The following is a 16,832-nucleotide window of genomic DNA, read 5'->3' as shown; positions in this document are numbered from 1 at the left end:
AGGTCTGTTGTGTTTCCATACAAATGGTAATTTTGTTGTTCTAGTTCTTTTAAAAGTACCATTGGTACTTTGATAGAGAATTTTTTTTATTTTTTATTTTTTTTAAAAATATTATTTTATTAGTTGGAGGCCAATCACTTCACAACATTTCAGTGGGTTTTGTCATACATTGACATGAATCAGCCATAGAGTTACACGTATTCCCCATCCCGATCCCCCCTCCCACCTCCCTCTCCACCCGACTCCTCTGGGTCCTCCCAGTGCACCAGGCCCGAGCACCTGACTCATGCATCCCACCTGGGCTGGTGATCTGTTTTACCATAGATAATATACATGCTGTTCTTTCAAAACATCCCACCCTCACGTTCTCCCCCAGAGTTCAAAAGTCTGTTCTGTACTTCTGTGTCTCTTTTTCTGTTTTGCATATAGGGTTATCGCTACCATCTATCTAAATTCCGTATATATGTGTTAGTATACTGTAATGTTCTTTATCTTTCTGGCTTACTTCACTCTGTATAATGTGCTCCAGTTTTGTCCATCTCATTAGAACTGATTCAAATGAATTCTTTTTAACGGCTGAGTAATATTCCATGGTGTATATGTACCACAGCTTCCTTATCCATTCATCTGCTGATGGGCATCTAGGTTGCTTCCATGTCCTGGCTATTATAAACAGTGCTGCGATGAACATTGGGGTGCACGTGTCTCTTTCAGATCTGGATTCCTCAGTGTGCATGCCCAGAAGTGGGATTGCTGGGTCATATGGCAGTTCTATTTCCAGTTTTTAAAGAAATCTCCACACTGTTTTCCATAGTGGCTGTACTAGTTTGCATTCCCATCAACAGTGTAAGAGGGTTCCCTTTTCTCCACACCCTCTCCAGCATTTATTGCTTGTAGACTTTTGGATAGCAGCCATCCTGACTGGCGTGTAATGGTACCTCATTGTGGTTTTGATTTGCATTTCTCTGATGATGAGTGATGTTGAGCATCTTTTCATGTGTTTGTTAGCCATCTGTATGTCTTCTTTGGAGAAATGTCTGTTTAGTTCTTTGGCCCATTTTTTGATTGGGTCATTTATTTTTCTGGAATTGAGCTTCAGGAGTTGCTTGTATATTTTTGAGATTAATCCTTTGTCTGTTTCCTCATTTGTTATTATTTTCTCCCAATCTGAGGGCTGTCTTTTCACCTTACTTATAGTTTCCTTTGTTGTGCAAAAGCTTTTAATTTTCATTAGGTCCCATTTGTTTATTTTTGCTTTTATTTCCAATATTCTGGGAGGTGGGTCATAGAAGATCTTGCTGTGATTTATGTCGGAGAGTGTTTTGCCTATGTTCTCCTCTAGGAGTTTTATAGTTTCTGGTCTTACATTTAGATCTTTAATCCATTTTGAGTTTATTTTTGTGTATGGTGTTACGAAGTGTTCTAGTTTCATTCTTTTACAAGTGGTTGACCAGTTTTCCCAGCACCACTTGTGGTGATTGTCTTTTTTCCATTGTATATCCTTGCCTCCTTTGTCAAAGATGAGGTGTCCATAGGTTCGTGGATTTTATCTCTGGGCTTTCTATTCTGTTCCATTGATCTATATTTCTGTCTTTATGCCAATACCATACTGTCTTGATGACTGTGGCTTTGTAGTAGAGTCATTGAACCTATAGAGTTCTTTGGGCAATATAGTTATTTTCACAGTATTGAGTTTTCCAATCAAGAACATGGTGGATTTCTCTATTTGTGTCTTCTTTTATTTCTTTAACAGTATCTTATAGTTTTCTGAGTACAGGTTTTCTGTCTGCTTAAGTAGATTTATTCCTAGATATTTTGTTCTTTTTGATGCAAAGGTAAATGGGATTGTTTCTTGTATTTTTCTTTCTGATCTTTCTTTGTTAATGTATAGGAATGCAAGAGATTTCTATGTATTTTATTTTGTATCCTGCAGCTTTACAAAATTTTTAGATAAGCTCTAGGAGTTGTACTTGGAGACAAGACCTTTAAAAGTGGTGATTAAATCAAAATGAGATTCATAGGGTTGATCCTAATCTAATATGACTGCTGTTCTTAAAAGAAGAAATTTGGATACATGAATCAACACTACAAGATTGTGTGAGGACATCAGAAGAGGGCCAGCTACAAATCAAGGAAAGACATCTCAGAAGAACTAAACAGGCTGTTTTCTTGATCTCAGATTTATAAGCTCCAGAACTGTGAGATTAATAAATATCTGTTTTTTTAACCTATCCAGGCTGTGACGATTTGTTATGGCAATTCTAAAACACTAATATACAGTTTAAAAACATTGGAGCCTCTGATATAATAATAAAGTAATTAATTGATAAATATTGCCCCAGTCTAGATAGTTCATCACCATTCACTGAATAAGCATTGTGGTTGGACCATAAAAAACAAAAGGAAACTTTTGTGAGATGTAACAGTTGATGGTAAAAATTTACTGATGGGAGTGACAAAATCAGACATGCCTTTTGGTAAGTTCAATCTGATGGTAGTAAGGATGGATTGGATACGATGAAAAGTGGATTCTTGGAAACCTGAAAGGAATACAGTTTACATAGATGTTAAGACCTCTCTAGAAGAAATAATGGGAATGGAAAGAAATGGGGAAATTTAAGTAATATGTAAGAATTATTAACAAGACTTGGTTAGAAAATATGAATAATAAGGAATATTAGAGAGGGAGGTTTCAAAAACAATGATCAGGTTCTAAGTTGAAAACTTGGATGAAAGTGCAAACATCCAGTAAAATGGGGCCAACTGGAGCAGGAACAAGTTTTAGGGAATGACTGCACATTCAGTTGAAGAATATTAATTAGTGGTAGGATCATTAAATGTCATTGAGAGGAAACAACCAGAAAGAGAAAAATTAAGAAAATGTTTTATATGAAACCTAAGGAGAGGAGTGTTGAAAAATTAACTAGTGGTGAACCATAGGAAATATACTAGGGATGGGGTTGAGAGGGTCAAATACAATGAGGCCTGAAAGATGACCATTAGATGTGACATGAAAGTGTAAAGAAACGGAGTAAACATTTTCTGCCAAGAATTGAGGAAGGGGAAGAAATGCAGACAAGAAAGAAGTTAACTTGGCCAGTTGAATCTCTGTTTCTTTAATTTGCCTCTATCTTTTTATCATTTTCCCTCTCCCCAAGTAAAGAAGAGTTTTTAATATAATTGGTTAGAGAACAAGGAATTAATTGCGTTGCATTTTATTTGGGGGATCGCTTACTAGTTTTAAAGCTTAGCATCGCTGTATAAAGCCTTGTTTTGCTAATGGGCCACCAGGGAAGCCATACTAGGAATAGGTATCAGAGATAGGTACCAACAATATACACTTGTTTCATATAATCAATTACATTATCCAAACTGGATTAAACACACACACATCCCATTATGCAAAAGATAACATTACTTTGGGAATGTAATTTGTGTAAGCTAGTTGAATCACTTGAAAATTTTTATTTTCCATATGCAATCTAGTTGATATCAACAACAAGACATGTTGTATACCTAGACTGTCAGATAGAACACAAACAGCCCTCTTTTTGGTATTTGGCTAAGGTAATCCATTCAGTCCTGTGACTCAGACATTATCTCATGCTCGAACTGACCATATTCAAATACATCTCTTCAGCTTTGATTTCTCTCCATGATTTTTTGGCTAGTATATCTGATTCTCTACTCAGCATATTATCTTGCTCAACTAAGAGGCAAATCAAATTAACATGTGCATAACCAACTCTGGATAATCTTCCCCCACCCACCTGACAAAAGACCTTATCCTCCTGAGTCTTTCCTATTTTAGTAAACTTGTTCTTTCTGTGCTAACATTAAAATCTCAGAGAAATCCTTGACTTATTTTTCTCACAACTCATCACACTGCTCAGAAAATATTATTAATTTTGCTTTCAGTCTTGAATACCTTGAAGCAGCAAAATTTGTTGGAACTAGTTCAAAATATATTCCAAATTTTACCACTTCTAATCCCTTCTAAAGCTGCCACTATGAAGCAATATCACTAAAATTTCTTAACTTGGTTATAACAATAGACTCCAAGCAAAACTACTGTTTATACTCTATTTCTCAACCCAAACAGTCTCTTTATACAATAGTTAGATGACCCTTTAAAAATATAAATCATAGTTCCCCTGCTCAGAACCCTCCTATGTTTCCCTACCATGCTTGGGGCGGGGGGGGGGGGGGGGGGGGGAGCCAATCTTTGGTAAGATTTACAATAACCTTGGTGATTAGATCCTATCTACTTTTCTAAGCATATCTATCTTCAGTTCAGTTCAGTCGTTCAGTCACGTTCAACTATGCAACCCCATGGACTGCAGCATGCCAGGCCTTCCTGTCCACCACCAACACCCGGAGATTACTCAAACTCATGTCCACTGAGTCAGACATGCCATCCAACAATTTCATCCACTGTCGAACCCTTCTCCTCCTGCCTTCAATCTTTCCCAGCATCGGGGTCTTTTCAAATGAGTCACTTCTTCACATCAGGTGGCCAAAGTGTTGGAGTTTCAGCATAAGCATCAGTCCTTCCAATGAATGTTCAGGACTGATCTCCTTTAGGATGGACTGGTTGGATCTCCTTGCAGTCCAAGGGACTCTCAAGAGTCTTCTCCAACACCACAGTTCAAAACAATCAATTCTTCAGTGCTCAGTTTTCTTTATAATCCAACTCTCACATCCATACAAGACTACTGGTAAAAACATAGCTTTGAATAGATGGACCTTTGTTGGCAAAGTAATGTCTCTGCTTTTTAATATGCTGTCTAGGTTGGTCATAGCTTTTCTTTCAAAAATCAAGCATCTTTGAATTTTATGGCTGCAGTCACCATCTTCAGTGATTTTGGAGCCCCTCAAAGTAAAATCTGCCACTGTTTCCATTGTCTCCCCATCTATTTGCCATGAAGTGATGGGACCAGATGCCATGATCTTAGTTTTCTACATGTTGAGATTTAAACCAACTTTTTCACTTTCCTCTGATATTTTCATTAAGAGTCTCTTTGGTTCTTCTTCACTTTCTGCCATAACAGTGGTGTCATCTGCATATCTGAGGTTATTTATATTTCTCCCAGCAGTCTTGATTCCAGCTTGTGCTTCATCCACCCCAGTGTTTCTCATGATGTACTCTGTATATAGGCTAAATAAGCAGGTGACAATATACATCCTTGACATACTCCTTTCATAATCTGGAACCAGTCTGTTATTTCATGTCCAGTTCTAACTGTTGCTTCCTGACCCGCATATAGGTATCTCAAGAGGCAGATGAGGTGGTCTGCTATTCCCATCTCTTTCAGAATTTCCCACAGTTTGTGGTGATCCACACAATCAAAGGCTTTGGCATAGTCAATAAAGAAGAGGTAGATGTTTTTCTGGAACTCTCTTGCTTTTTCAATGATCCGACGGTTGTTGGCAATTTGATCTCTGGTTCCTCTGCCTTTTCAAAACCAAGTTTGAACATCTGGAAGTTTCTGGTTCACGTATTGTTGAAGCCTGGCTTGGAGAATTTTGAGCATTACTTACTAGCATGTGAAGTGAGTGCAATTGTGCGGTAGTTTGAGCATTCTTTGGCATTGCCTTTCTTTGGGATTGGGATGAAAACTGACCATTTCCAGTCCTGTGGCCACTGCTGAGTTTTCCAAATTTGCTGACATATTGAGTGCAGCACTTTGATAGCATCATCTTTTCAGGTTTGAAATAGCTCAACTGGAATTCCATCATCTCCACTAGCTTTGTTCATACTGATGCTTCCTAAGGCCCACTTGACTTCGCATTCCACGATTTCTGACTCTAGGTGAGTGATCACACCATTGTGGCTATCTGGGTCTGTTTTGGTATAGGACTTCTTTGTATCCTTGACACCTCTTCTTAATATCTTCTGCTTCTGTTAGGTTCATACCATTTCTGTCCTTTATTGTGCCTATCTTTGCATGAAATATTCCCTTGGTATCTCTAATTTTCTTGAAGAGATCTCTCAGTCTTTCTCATTCTATTGTTTTCTTCTATTTCTTTGCATTGATCACTGAGAAAGCCTTTCTTTTCTCTCCTTGCTGTTCTTTGGAACTCCGCATTCATATGGGCATATCTTCCCTATTCTCCTTTGCCTTTCACTTCTCTTCTTTTCCCAGCTATTTGTAAGGCCTCCTCAGACAACGACTTCGCCCTTTTGCATTTCTTTTTCTTAGGGATGGTCTTGATTCCTCCCTCCTGTACAATGTCATGAACCTCTGTCCATAATTCTTCAGGCTGAGTATCAGATCTAATCCCTTGAATCTATTTATCACTTCTCCTATAAGTGAGATTTGATTTAGGTCATACCTGGATGGTCTACTGGTTTTCCCTATTTTCTTCAATTTAAGTTTGAATTTGGCAATAAGGAGTCAATATCCGAGTCAATATCCAAGTCAGCTCCTAGTCTTTTTTTTTTTTTTTTTTTTTTCTGACTATATAGATAGCTTCTCCATCTTTGGCTGCAAAGAATATTATCAATCTGATTTTGGTATTGACCATCTGGTGATATCCATGTGTAAAGTCTTCTCTTGTGTTGTTGGAAGAGGGTGTTTGCTCTGACCAGTGCATTCTCTTGGCAAAATTTGGTTAGCCTTTGCCCTGCTTCATTCTCTACTCCAAGTCCAAATTTGCCTGTTACTTCCAGTATTTCTTGACTTCCTACTTGTGCATCTCTATCATGCTCCTTCCTTTATCTGTTATAGGCACACCAATTTTCTCAGTGATTTGTTTCACAAATACTATTAACAAATCAAATGCCCTTCCATAACAGGGCCTTTACTTTTGACACTTGCTTTCTTTGGAACATTCTTCTCAGAAATTCATATGATTCTCTCCCTCAAATCACTAAGTTTTCTGCTTCACAATAGGCTTATCACAACCATTCTACCTAAAGTAGCAATCCTTACACTCTGCTTCCTTTTTCTCCTACTGTTTGTCACCTTTCAACATCTTATTATGCCTTAATTGATGGTTTGTTTTATTTTTGCACCACTACCACATAAGGTCACTGAAGGTGAGAGCTTTCTCTCTTACTTTGTGTTGCTTTCCCAGCAACATTACCATTTTACTGTGGATCGTAAGCCATCAGTAAAGAAATGAATAAATGATTGTTTTTCTGCTATGGAAACTTTGTCTTCTCAATTCTGTACCATCGAGACTCCGATAATTTACTCTCTGGGACATGATTGAGCAACTAACACGTTCACTGTCTCAAACAGGGATTACTTTCTAGATCAAAGAGCAAGTAATCAAGCCTGAAGTTTAAGTAAAGAGGCTTGTAAATGAGAATTTGTAAGCACTGAATATTTCTCCCCTTCTCTACAGATCAGCAACCTATCACTTGAAAAGAGCACATATAATCTATTATATTTTGTTTAACATAATAGTTACAGACTATTAATGCCATATGTTTCATAAGAATGGTAGTACTAGAATTTTAAGACCTGTATAAAGAATTTTATAGATAGCTTCCCAATAGCTATTCTGTATCAGAGAATGGCTGCTCTCCAACATCTTTTTTTTTATTAATAAGCTGTAACTGTTATTGTTACTGTCAAGCACAGATTTGCATGTTGGGTGTGTTCTTCAAACAGCAAAATGCTGAACCCCATAATAGTTCTTGGACCTCAAGACCGATTTGGAGTCATCATCTTGTTTACAAGATCGAGTCCTAGGTGGTTAGGTGAACACAATTTGAATTCTTTATTATTCTTTCCTTTTGTTGGCATTACTGCATTATTCTCTTTTCCCAGATGAAACACTTCATGAAGTTTATTGCATTTGCTAATTAGATTAGCAATTACCAATTAAGCTAAATTTCAAAGTACCAATCAGATTTTATACCTTAATTAGTTACATTACTACTAATTAGAATAGCAGTTTTTACTTAATGGATTATGTGCAAATTAAGATGATTCAGTCCATTTTTAAAACCCAGATATATTTTGCTAATTGACAGAGTAATCAAGAGCTCATGTTTGAATTTAATATGTCATATTAGTAAAAAGTCACATGGCAGTTCAAGTCTGTGTATAATATAGGAAAAAATATTAGGCCAAACAAGACTTAACTGAATTTAAACTTTTCAAAAGTTTGAATTGAGATGAGTAATGCTTAGGAAGACATGTATAATCATGCTTTTGAAGGCAGATAAACTAATTCCTCTACTAAGAAAAACAAGAAGAGCTTAGCACCTATTAATAATATTCAAAGAACACATTTTAGAAATATGGTCCTTTCATCTGGCAGTTGGTGATTTACATACCTTTTAGTGGGGAGCAGCTATGAATGCCGGAGAGGCAATGGCAACCCACTCCAGTACTTTTGCCTGGAGAATCCCATGGACGGAGGGGCCTGGTGGGCTGCAGTCCATGGGGTCGCTAAGAGTCGGACTCGACTGAGCATCTTCACTTTCACTTTTCACTTCCATGCATTGGAGAAGGAAATGGCAACCCACTCCAGTGTTCTTGCCTGGAGAATCCCAGGGACGAGGGAGCCTGGTGGGCTGCCGTCTATGGGGTCGCACAGAGTCAGACACCACTGAAGCAACTTAGCAGCAACAGCATCAGCTATGAATGCACTGGCTCTGCCAGAAGCATGTAAATGAAATTACAATTTTTAAAGTTTTCACTGGGTTTTGACACCTGGATTCCAAAAGTCGTTCAAGTATTGATTTCCTTTTACTGACTATTAACAAATATCTTGAACAATTCTACTGCCAGATGTTTTCTCACTATATTGTACACACATAAAGAAAACATAAAATCTTAGGAGCATAATGAAATAGACATCTGTAGTAAAAGGTCGCACAGAGTTGGACACGACTGAAGTGACTTAGCAGTAGCAGTAAAGGCTATGTTTTATAAAGTGACTACAAAATGTTTAATTATATTAACAATGTACTACATTTACCACATTCAGCTACCTTAACAGGTGGCACTAGTGGTAAAAGAATCTGCCTGCAATGCATAAGATGCAGGAAGGAAGATCTCCTGGAGAAGGAAATGGAATCCCACTCCAGTATTCTTGCCTCGGAAATACAATGGATAGAGGAACCTGGCAGGCTTCAGGGGGTTGCAAAGAGTCAGACTTGACTTAGTGACTAAGAACAACAACAACTACCTTAACTAAGTTAATGTGTTTTTGCCTGACTATACTTACAACCTTTAATGATGATTTTAGTCAGTCACAATTGTTTATAGTGTTTAGCATAGTACTCTAGTCCTGGACTAAACGGAGAGTAGACATTTTTTAAGAGAAGCACACTGACTGAAACCTCTCACCCTGGCCAGGCACCATAGTAACCATTTGCATGAACTGTTTTACGACAGGAGGTCCTGGTAAGGAACACGGAACTAATAAGCCTCCACCAACCGGAAGCGTTCAGGAAGGGTCAAAATGAGACACCACCTGTCCGATCACCTCCCAGAATCCCTCTCTCTGGCATCCATCTTGGCTGAACAAGGGCTGTACCACCAGGAAGGACTCTGAATCAGAATGATTGGCTAAAGAAAACCCCATCACCCCATTAGTTCCCATGGGATAGGAACTAATCCCATCACCATCAACCCAAGACTGCAAGCCATGTGGCAGAGCTGCTCTCCTGTGTTCTCTTTGCTGCTCTCCACCCAGGTGCCCTTTCCCAATAAAATCTCTTGCTCTGTCAGCACATGTGTCTCCTTGGACAATTCTTTTCCTAGCGTTAGACAAGAGCCCAGTTTCAGGCCCTGGAAGTGGTCTCCATTCCTGCAACAGAAAGAAATATAGCTTTAGTCATTGATAAACATGTATAAATTCTGAAATTGCACTCTGGCTCATAAACAGTGCACTATTATTTAATGCACTCCAACTCTTTGGTCTTAGCTATGATCCTAGTGTAGTAAAAGATAGCACAAAATTACAGATTAGTAAATACATATATTTTAAAGACACTAATAGTTAAAAAGGAGATCTGCTATCTAATTTGGGTAGCATGTATCTCTCTCTCTCTCTTTATATCTCAAATCAGTTATTGCATAATACCTATTCCTGAGTTGCTTATATTTGAATATCTATCTTTTTGCAAAGGAATCTTTTCAGTATTCCATCCAAGAATCTGGCATGCAAATGGTTAAACAGGTCTGTGATCAACTCTCTCCTTTTAGAGGGGACTTCTCTGGGAAAGAAGAAAGTTGATCTAGTCTAATCTTCCTTCAACATGTTAATGACAAAAAATTTTGGCAAACAAACCAATGATAATACTATTGAAATGGTTCATACTATGGTGTGTTTTTGCAGGTTGGACCACGTTGACTATAATAAGTTATGGTAAACAAAATTCAAAGCTTTTAAATTATGGAACAGTTCTATGTATCTCTCTTTGTTGGCATGTGCTTTGAGATTATTCATTTCATCAAAACTGTTAATAAAACTGTCTTACTGGGTCAGATTTCTGATTCACGTGACTGAGATTTGACAATCTGATCTTTTGTGTTTTCATAGTATAATTTACTGTTTCAGGTTAACTACATGGAAGACTAAGGATTAAATTATATCATTGGATGAAAAATACAAAGTCACAACCACTTCAAGTGGCTGTTATGTAAGCGTATAGGACAGTGATAGCACCCTTTTTAGGGTACAAATAGCCTGAAAAATTCACCCTTTATTTAAGAATCCAATAGTTAATGCTCTCTAAAAATTCTTTGTCTATTAAACTTAAGTATAAATCAGTTCAGTTTTACTAGGATTTGTGGAAGATGGATAACAATTAAAAATCCATTAGCTCTTTTCTTTTTTCCGGGGGAGGGGGTAGGTTAAAGAAGTAGAAAAGGAAAAACTCAAAGATTAATTTTTGTTCATCTATTTCAGTACTAGTATAACATACTCCCATTTACTTTAGGGTTTGATCTTTCCTTTAATTTTACTTTTATTATTTTGTTTTCTTCTAGTTTTTTCTCTTTAGACATAGGCTCTGCTTTCTCTTAGTCATATTCATCTCTTGCATACTTCTTTTCCTACAAATGGCTTCTATTAAATTTTTTCATATGTCTTTCTAGATATGTTTATGTCTATATACATACATAAACTTTTACATTTCTTTCTCCATTTCCTCTTTTTTTTACTAAAGTCCAAAAAGTGCCACTCTATTAAGTAAATTACTTTTTTCTTCAATCAAATTATCCTGTCATTAAATATGAGCTCTTAAAAAGCTTAATATTCAGGAAGAATTTACAACGTTGATTTGATGATCAACATTGTAAAATCTAATCATCTCCTGCCTTGCTCCCACTCCTGCCCCGTTCTCCCTAACAGAAAGGCCTTTCTGGCAGGTAAAACTGGGAAGAACTCATTAGGCTCTAAAGAATGTGAGTTAGTTTCTACATCTTGATACCGTAAATCTTCAGAGGTCAGTTCGTAAGCTGTCACAGGGAAGTTTGCTGACATTAGTTATCCAATAGAGCCAAGTGGCTCAAGTGGTAAAGAATCTTCCTGTGAAACAGGAGCTGCAGGAGTTGTGGATTCGATCCCTGTGTCAAAAAAGATTCCCCTGGAGAAGGAAATGGCAAGCCACTCTGTTATTATTGCCTGGGAAAACCCATGGACAGAGGAGCTTGGCGGTCTCAAAGAGCTGGACACTATTGAAGCAAATGAGCACAGCCCTAACTTACCCCTTACTGATGTTAATGATAACAATTGTTGTTTTGGTTCAGTTGCTGTTGTGTCTGATTGTTTTTTGACCCCATGGACTGTAGCTCACCAGGCTCCTCTGTCCATGGGATTTGCCAGGCAGGGGTACTGGAGTAGGTTGCCATTTCCTTCTCTGGGGGATCTTCCCAACCCAGGGATCAAACACATGTCTCCTGCATTGCAGGTAGATTCTTTACCACTGAGCCACCTGGGAAGCCCGATGTTAACAATATTGCATGCAAATATCAATCTGTTAAGGAATAAAGTGTAAGGGAAAGGGTAAGGAACCTAATTATTCAGTTCCTTTAAAGACTTCAATGAATTGCTACTTCTTTAACCTATCAGTGGACAATTAGGCTGTTTTTAGATTTCTGTGTTTGTAATAATTTGGTAATGAAAATATTTATACGTATATTTTTGCATATTTGTGTGATATTTATCTCTAGGCTAAATTTCTAAAATTTAAATTGCTGAGCCAAATATCTTTTTCATTTAAAATTTTTATGGATACTTCCAAGGTGTGTCTAAAATTTTCACTAACTTCCACTCACAATAATCTTTAAAGTCATTTTTCAATTATGACATTTGAAAAAATGATTATTAATTTTAATTTTCATAGGATTTAGAAAAATAGCATACACACTGCCATCAGTATGCTTTTCTGTTAATTTCATATTTATATCCTATATATTTTTCTATTAAAAATTTGTTTGTAGAGACTTCTTTTACATTAAAGAGTTTTATTCTCTCTCAGCATATGTGCATGAACAGTATTTCTTTAAAGTTGCTCTTTATTTGTGAATTATTCTTTATAAGTCTTTGTCCAAGCTTCCCTGGTGGCTCAGAGGGTAAAGCATCTGCCTGCAATGCAGGAGACCCTGGCTTCCCTGGCTCGGGAAGATCCCCTGGAGAAGGAAATGGCAACCCACTCCAGTATTCTTGCCTGGAGAATCCCATGTATGGAGGAGCCTGGTAGGCTACAGTCCACAGGGTTGCAGAGTCAGACACGACTGAGTGGCTTCACTCACTTCACTTTATAAGTCTTTAACAGGCATATGTTCTTGGTTTTTATGTAGTTGAATTTCTTGCTGTTTTCCTTTATGGCTTCTGAACATCAGATTTAGGAAACTCTTTTTTCTAGTCACTTCAAAATGATACAGTAGCTATCATTTTCTGAACATCCACAATTTTGTCTGCACTGAATGGGAAAGTGGGGTGATACATTAAGCCTGGTTGTTTTCAAATTTTCTTCCCATAGAAGTTGAATAACATTTGAGGATGGATCAGATATAGCAGAAAGTGAAATAAGTTGAGCCACCTTAAGCTGCTAGCAAAAGCCAAAAGCAAAGAAAAGTGTACATAAAAAAAGAAATCTTGGAAGAACACAGGGGTCAGAAGTATCTGTGATTGGGAGGAATTGATAAGCTTCTCCAAAAAAGGATGATTCAAAAGACTGAGAATTTCTTGCTATGTAAAGTATTGATAGAAGGAAAGAGCCAATAATAGGTGGTATTTTCCTTAACACTGAATGATGGGAAGATTGTATCTATTTTCATTTCAATTTGCTCCGATCTCCAAAACAGCTTTGAATATAATGCTCTATTTGTAGTTCACTTACCAACAATTCAGACTTATTCAAGCATAAGGAATACCTTAACATCCCAAATGTACTTATTCCCTTACTCTTTGCTAGTAAATTATGCAATAAATGTTATTTTCAAATATGGACTACTAAAGTCTGGTTTATAATCTATCATGGTTGGACAGCAAGGAGATCAAACAAGTCAATTCTAAAGGAAATCAACACTGAATATTTATTGGAAAGACTGATGCTGAAGCTGAATCTAGCTCTTAGTTAAACTAGATTATAATTTTAAAAATTTAATCAATTAAATATTTTTGTTACAATATGATAACATTAAATTTATAATTTTAGAATCAAGTGCTTTACATTCACTGGATTGAACATTTAAATATATTAAATATCCTTTTAGCACCTGAAGCATTAGAGGAAAATTTGTATGATTTTGATAAGTGAGAAGAATTAATATGGAAAAATAAGAAAAATAATTTAGGGAAAGTAGACAAAACTATATTGAACTAAATTTATTGTTTTATTTTGTTATGTTATTTTGGTATCAGAAGTATCTACCATAAAATATTACATAGCAAGTAAGGCAATAAACAAGTAAAATGCATGTGACATCAAATTAATATACATAGTACAATGAATTTCTCAAAGTGATCAGAAAAAGACCAATCTCTTCTCAAATAGACAAAATATTTCAGTAATCAGTTTAAATTAGAAACCTAACAGCCAAACAAGTCATGGCAGCAACCTAAAGCATTTTTGGTTAATGTCTCCATTATTATTACTTTACACTCAATTTTGAAAAGCAAAATAGAACAACAACGTCTAATTCTGGTGAGAATGTGAGGAATGGATACTCATACAGTGTTAATAGAAATAATCATTGCTATAGCTTTAAGAAATATAAATTGTCTGTATCTTCTACATCAAAATTTTCCTTGGTGGTTCAGATGGTAAAGAGTCTGCCTGCAATGCAGGGAGATTGGGTTCGATCCCTGCGTAGGGAAGATCCCCTGGAGAAGGAAATGACAACGCACTCCCATACTCTTGCCTGGAAAATCCCATGGATGGAGGAGCCTGATAGGCTACAGTCTATGGGGTCGCAAAGATTCAGACATGACTGAGAGATTTCACTTCACTTCCCTTTTTAACATTAAAAGAATAAATTAACTACCTACCATTTTTTTTTTTTAACTGAAATAGTACTTTTGGGGATATTTCACATAGAAGTAAATATCCATATGTGGATACTAGTTAGATACAGTTGCAGATGTAAATATGTGTATACATATATATCAGTTCAGTTCAGTTCAGTCGCTTAGTTGTGTTCTTCTCTTTGCTACCCACTGGACTGCAGCACTCCAAGCCTCCCTGTCCATCACCAACTCCCAGAGCTTGCTCAAACTCAGGTCCATCGAGTCAGTGATGCCATCCAACCATCTCACCCTCTGTCGTGCCCTTCTCCTCCTGTCTCAATCTTTCCCAGCATCAGGGTCTTTTCCAATGATTCAGCTCTTCGCATCAAGTGGCCAAGTATTGGAGTTTCAGCTTCAACATCAGTCCTTCCAATGAATATTCAGGACTGATTTCCTTTAGGATTGACTGGTTTGATCTTCTTGTGTATGCACACACACACACACACACACATATGTATATGTATAGGGCTTCCCTGGTGGCTCAGATGGTAAAGCGTCTGCCTGGAATGCAGGAGACCCAGGTTCGACCCCTGGGTTGGGAAGATCCCCTGGAGAAGGAAATGGCAACCCACTCCAGTACTCTTACCTGGAAAATTCCATGGACTGAGGAGCCTGGTAGGCTACAGTCCATGGGGTCGCTAAGAGTCAGACACAACAGAGCAACTTCACTTTCACTTTTCCCTTTTATAGATAGATAGAAATATATTAACACATTGGTTTACTGAAAAGATACTGGCAAAAAAATTGAATGCCCGAAGATATTTACCAGGGTTTCCCTGGTAGCTCAACTGGTAAAGAATTCACCTGCAATTCAGGAGACCCTGTTTCAATTTCTGGATTGGGATGATCCCCTGAAGAAGGGATAGGCTGTCCACTCCAGTGTTCATGGGATTCTGTGGTGGTCCAGTGGGTAAAGAATCTGCCTGCAATGTAAGAGATCTGGAGGGGTTTGATCCCTGGGTTGGGAAGATCCCCTGGAGAAAGGCATGGCAACCCACTCTAGTATTCTTGCCTGGAGAATCCCCATGGACAGAGGAGCCTCGTGGCCTACAGTTCATGGGGTTGCGAAGACTCAGACATGACTAAATGACTAAGCACAGGTGTTTATCATTAGTGTCATGTAGCAATAGCAAATAATACTAAGAAAGTGTTGCAAAAAATAAGACATCTCTATAGTTGTTGACTATTGTGCTATAAATTAAAAAAACAAAAAGATTTGAGAATAATTTGAAAAGTACAATTATATTTTGGTTAAACAGCAACAAAATGCCTTACGTGTGAGTGTGTATTACTGTTGCAGAAGGAAATATATCAGTCTGTTAATACTTGTTCCTGGGTGGAGAGGAAGTTTAAAGTTAGGGATTTTAGAACAGCTACTTAATTTATGCATTGTTTAAATGTCTACAAAGAATAAATTTCTACTGTTGTAAATATTAAATACAGATTTAAGAAATTTGGAAATAAAAGACAGTTGGAATCAAAGTAAATAAGAATGATTAAAACAAAGGTCTTTAAAAATTTTTTTATTATTATGAAACATGTTTTTTGGGTCCCTAACTTTGTACATTTTTTTTAAATGACTCACAAACTAAGACGTTAACAAGCAATTCTGTTGTGAATAGGTCATTTTCATTGGCCTCTTTGAGTGTAAATGTTTAAACACATACGCTGCTGCTGTAAACTACATGACAAAAGTATGTTTAACTCACATGAGAATTTTTCCAGTCTATGCTGGAATGCATTCATCCTTACATTAGTCCTCAAATCAAATTTAAAATGTATATATGATTAAAGGGTTAAAAATGTTCTGCTTGCTAAGGTGAATTCAGACAATTTAGGAAATAGCTGCACATTTAAATAGATTATGTTTTCATCTAATTAGGATGATTTTTAAATGGAATTTGAAAATTTCTAAGATAAAAAATATATATCCAGACATCACTGATATTCTAGTTTAGTAGTACAAAAGAGTTTGAAAACAAATGGAATCCTTCCTTCCCTGGGATATCGTTTGTCTCAGGCTCCATTCACATGGGTCTCAAACTGGCTCAGTTGAGGACCCTACCTAGACAAATAGGGGCTTCCACCACAACTACCATCTGCTTCCACACCCTCACTAGGTACTATTGCTAAATGGACAGGGGAAAGGGGAAATCTAGAAAAACATGAATTCATGCAATAGAAGTTTATCCCAGTCACATCGAGTCTGAATGACAGATACAAGCAGAACTGATTTGCTGTTCTCCTGAGTGCCTTTCCCAAAAGCGCCACATTTCAACACTTTCAGAAGTAATATGTTGACAGGATAGTTATTAAAACGATAAACGTAGAAGTGTATAAAAGTAAAA

The 16,832-nt window shown here is 37.0% G+C and overlaps 1 non-coding gene across 1 annotated transcript; it reads left to right on the top strand.

Moving 5' to 3' along the window:
• The first annotated feature begins 14,954 nt into the window (after window positions 1-14,954).
• On the top strand, window positions 14,955-15,026 carry TRNAS-GGA (transfer RNA serine (anticodon GGA)). The gene has a single exon. It is a non-coding gene; the product is annotated as a tRNA-Ser (tRNA).
• The last annotated feature ends 1,806 nt before the right edge of the window (window positions 15,027-16,832 follow it).

The sequence above is a fragment of the Muntiacus reevesi genome, chromosome 22 (genome assembly GCF_963930625.1).
Source record: "Muntiacus reevesi chromosome 22, mMunRee1.1, whole genome shotgun sequence".
NCBI classification, from domain to species: domain Eukaryota; kingdom Metazoa; phylum Chordata; class Mammalia; order Artiodactyla; family Cervidae; genus Muntiacus; species Muntiacus reevesi.
The sequence above is the reverse complement of the archived record's forward strand: the minus strand, read 5'-3'. Positions and strand labels throughout refer to the sequence as shown.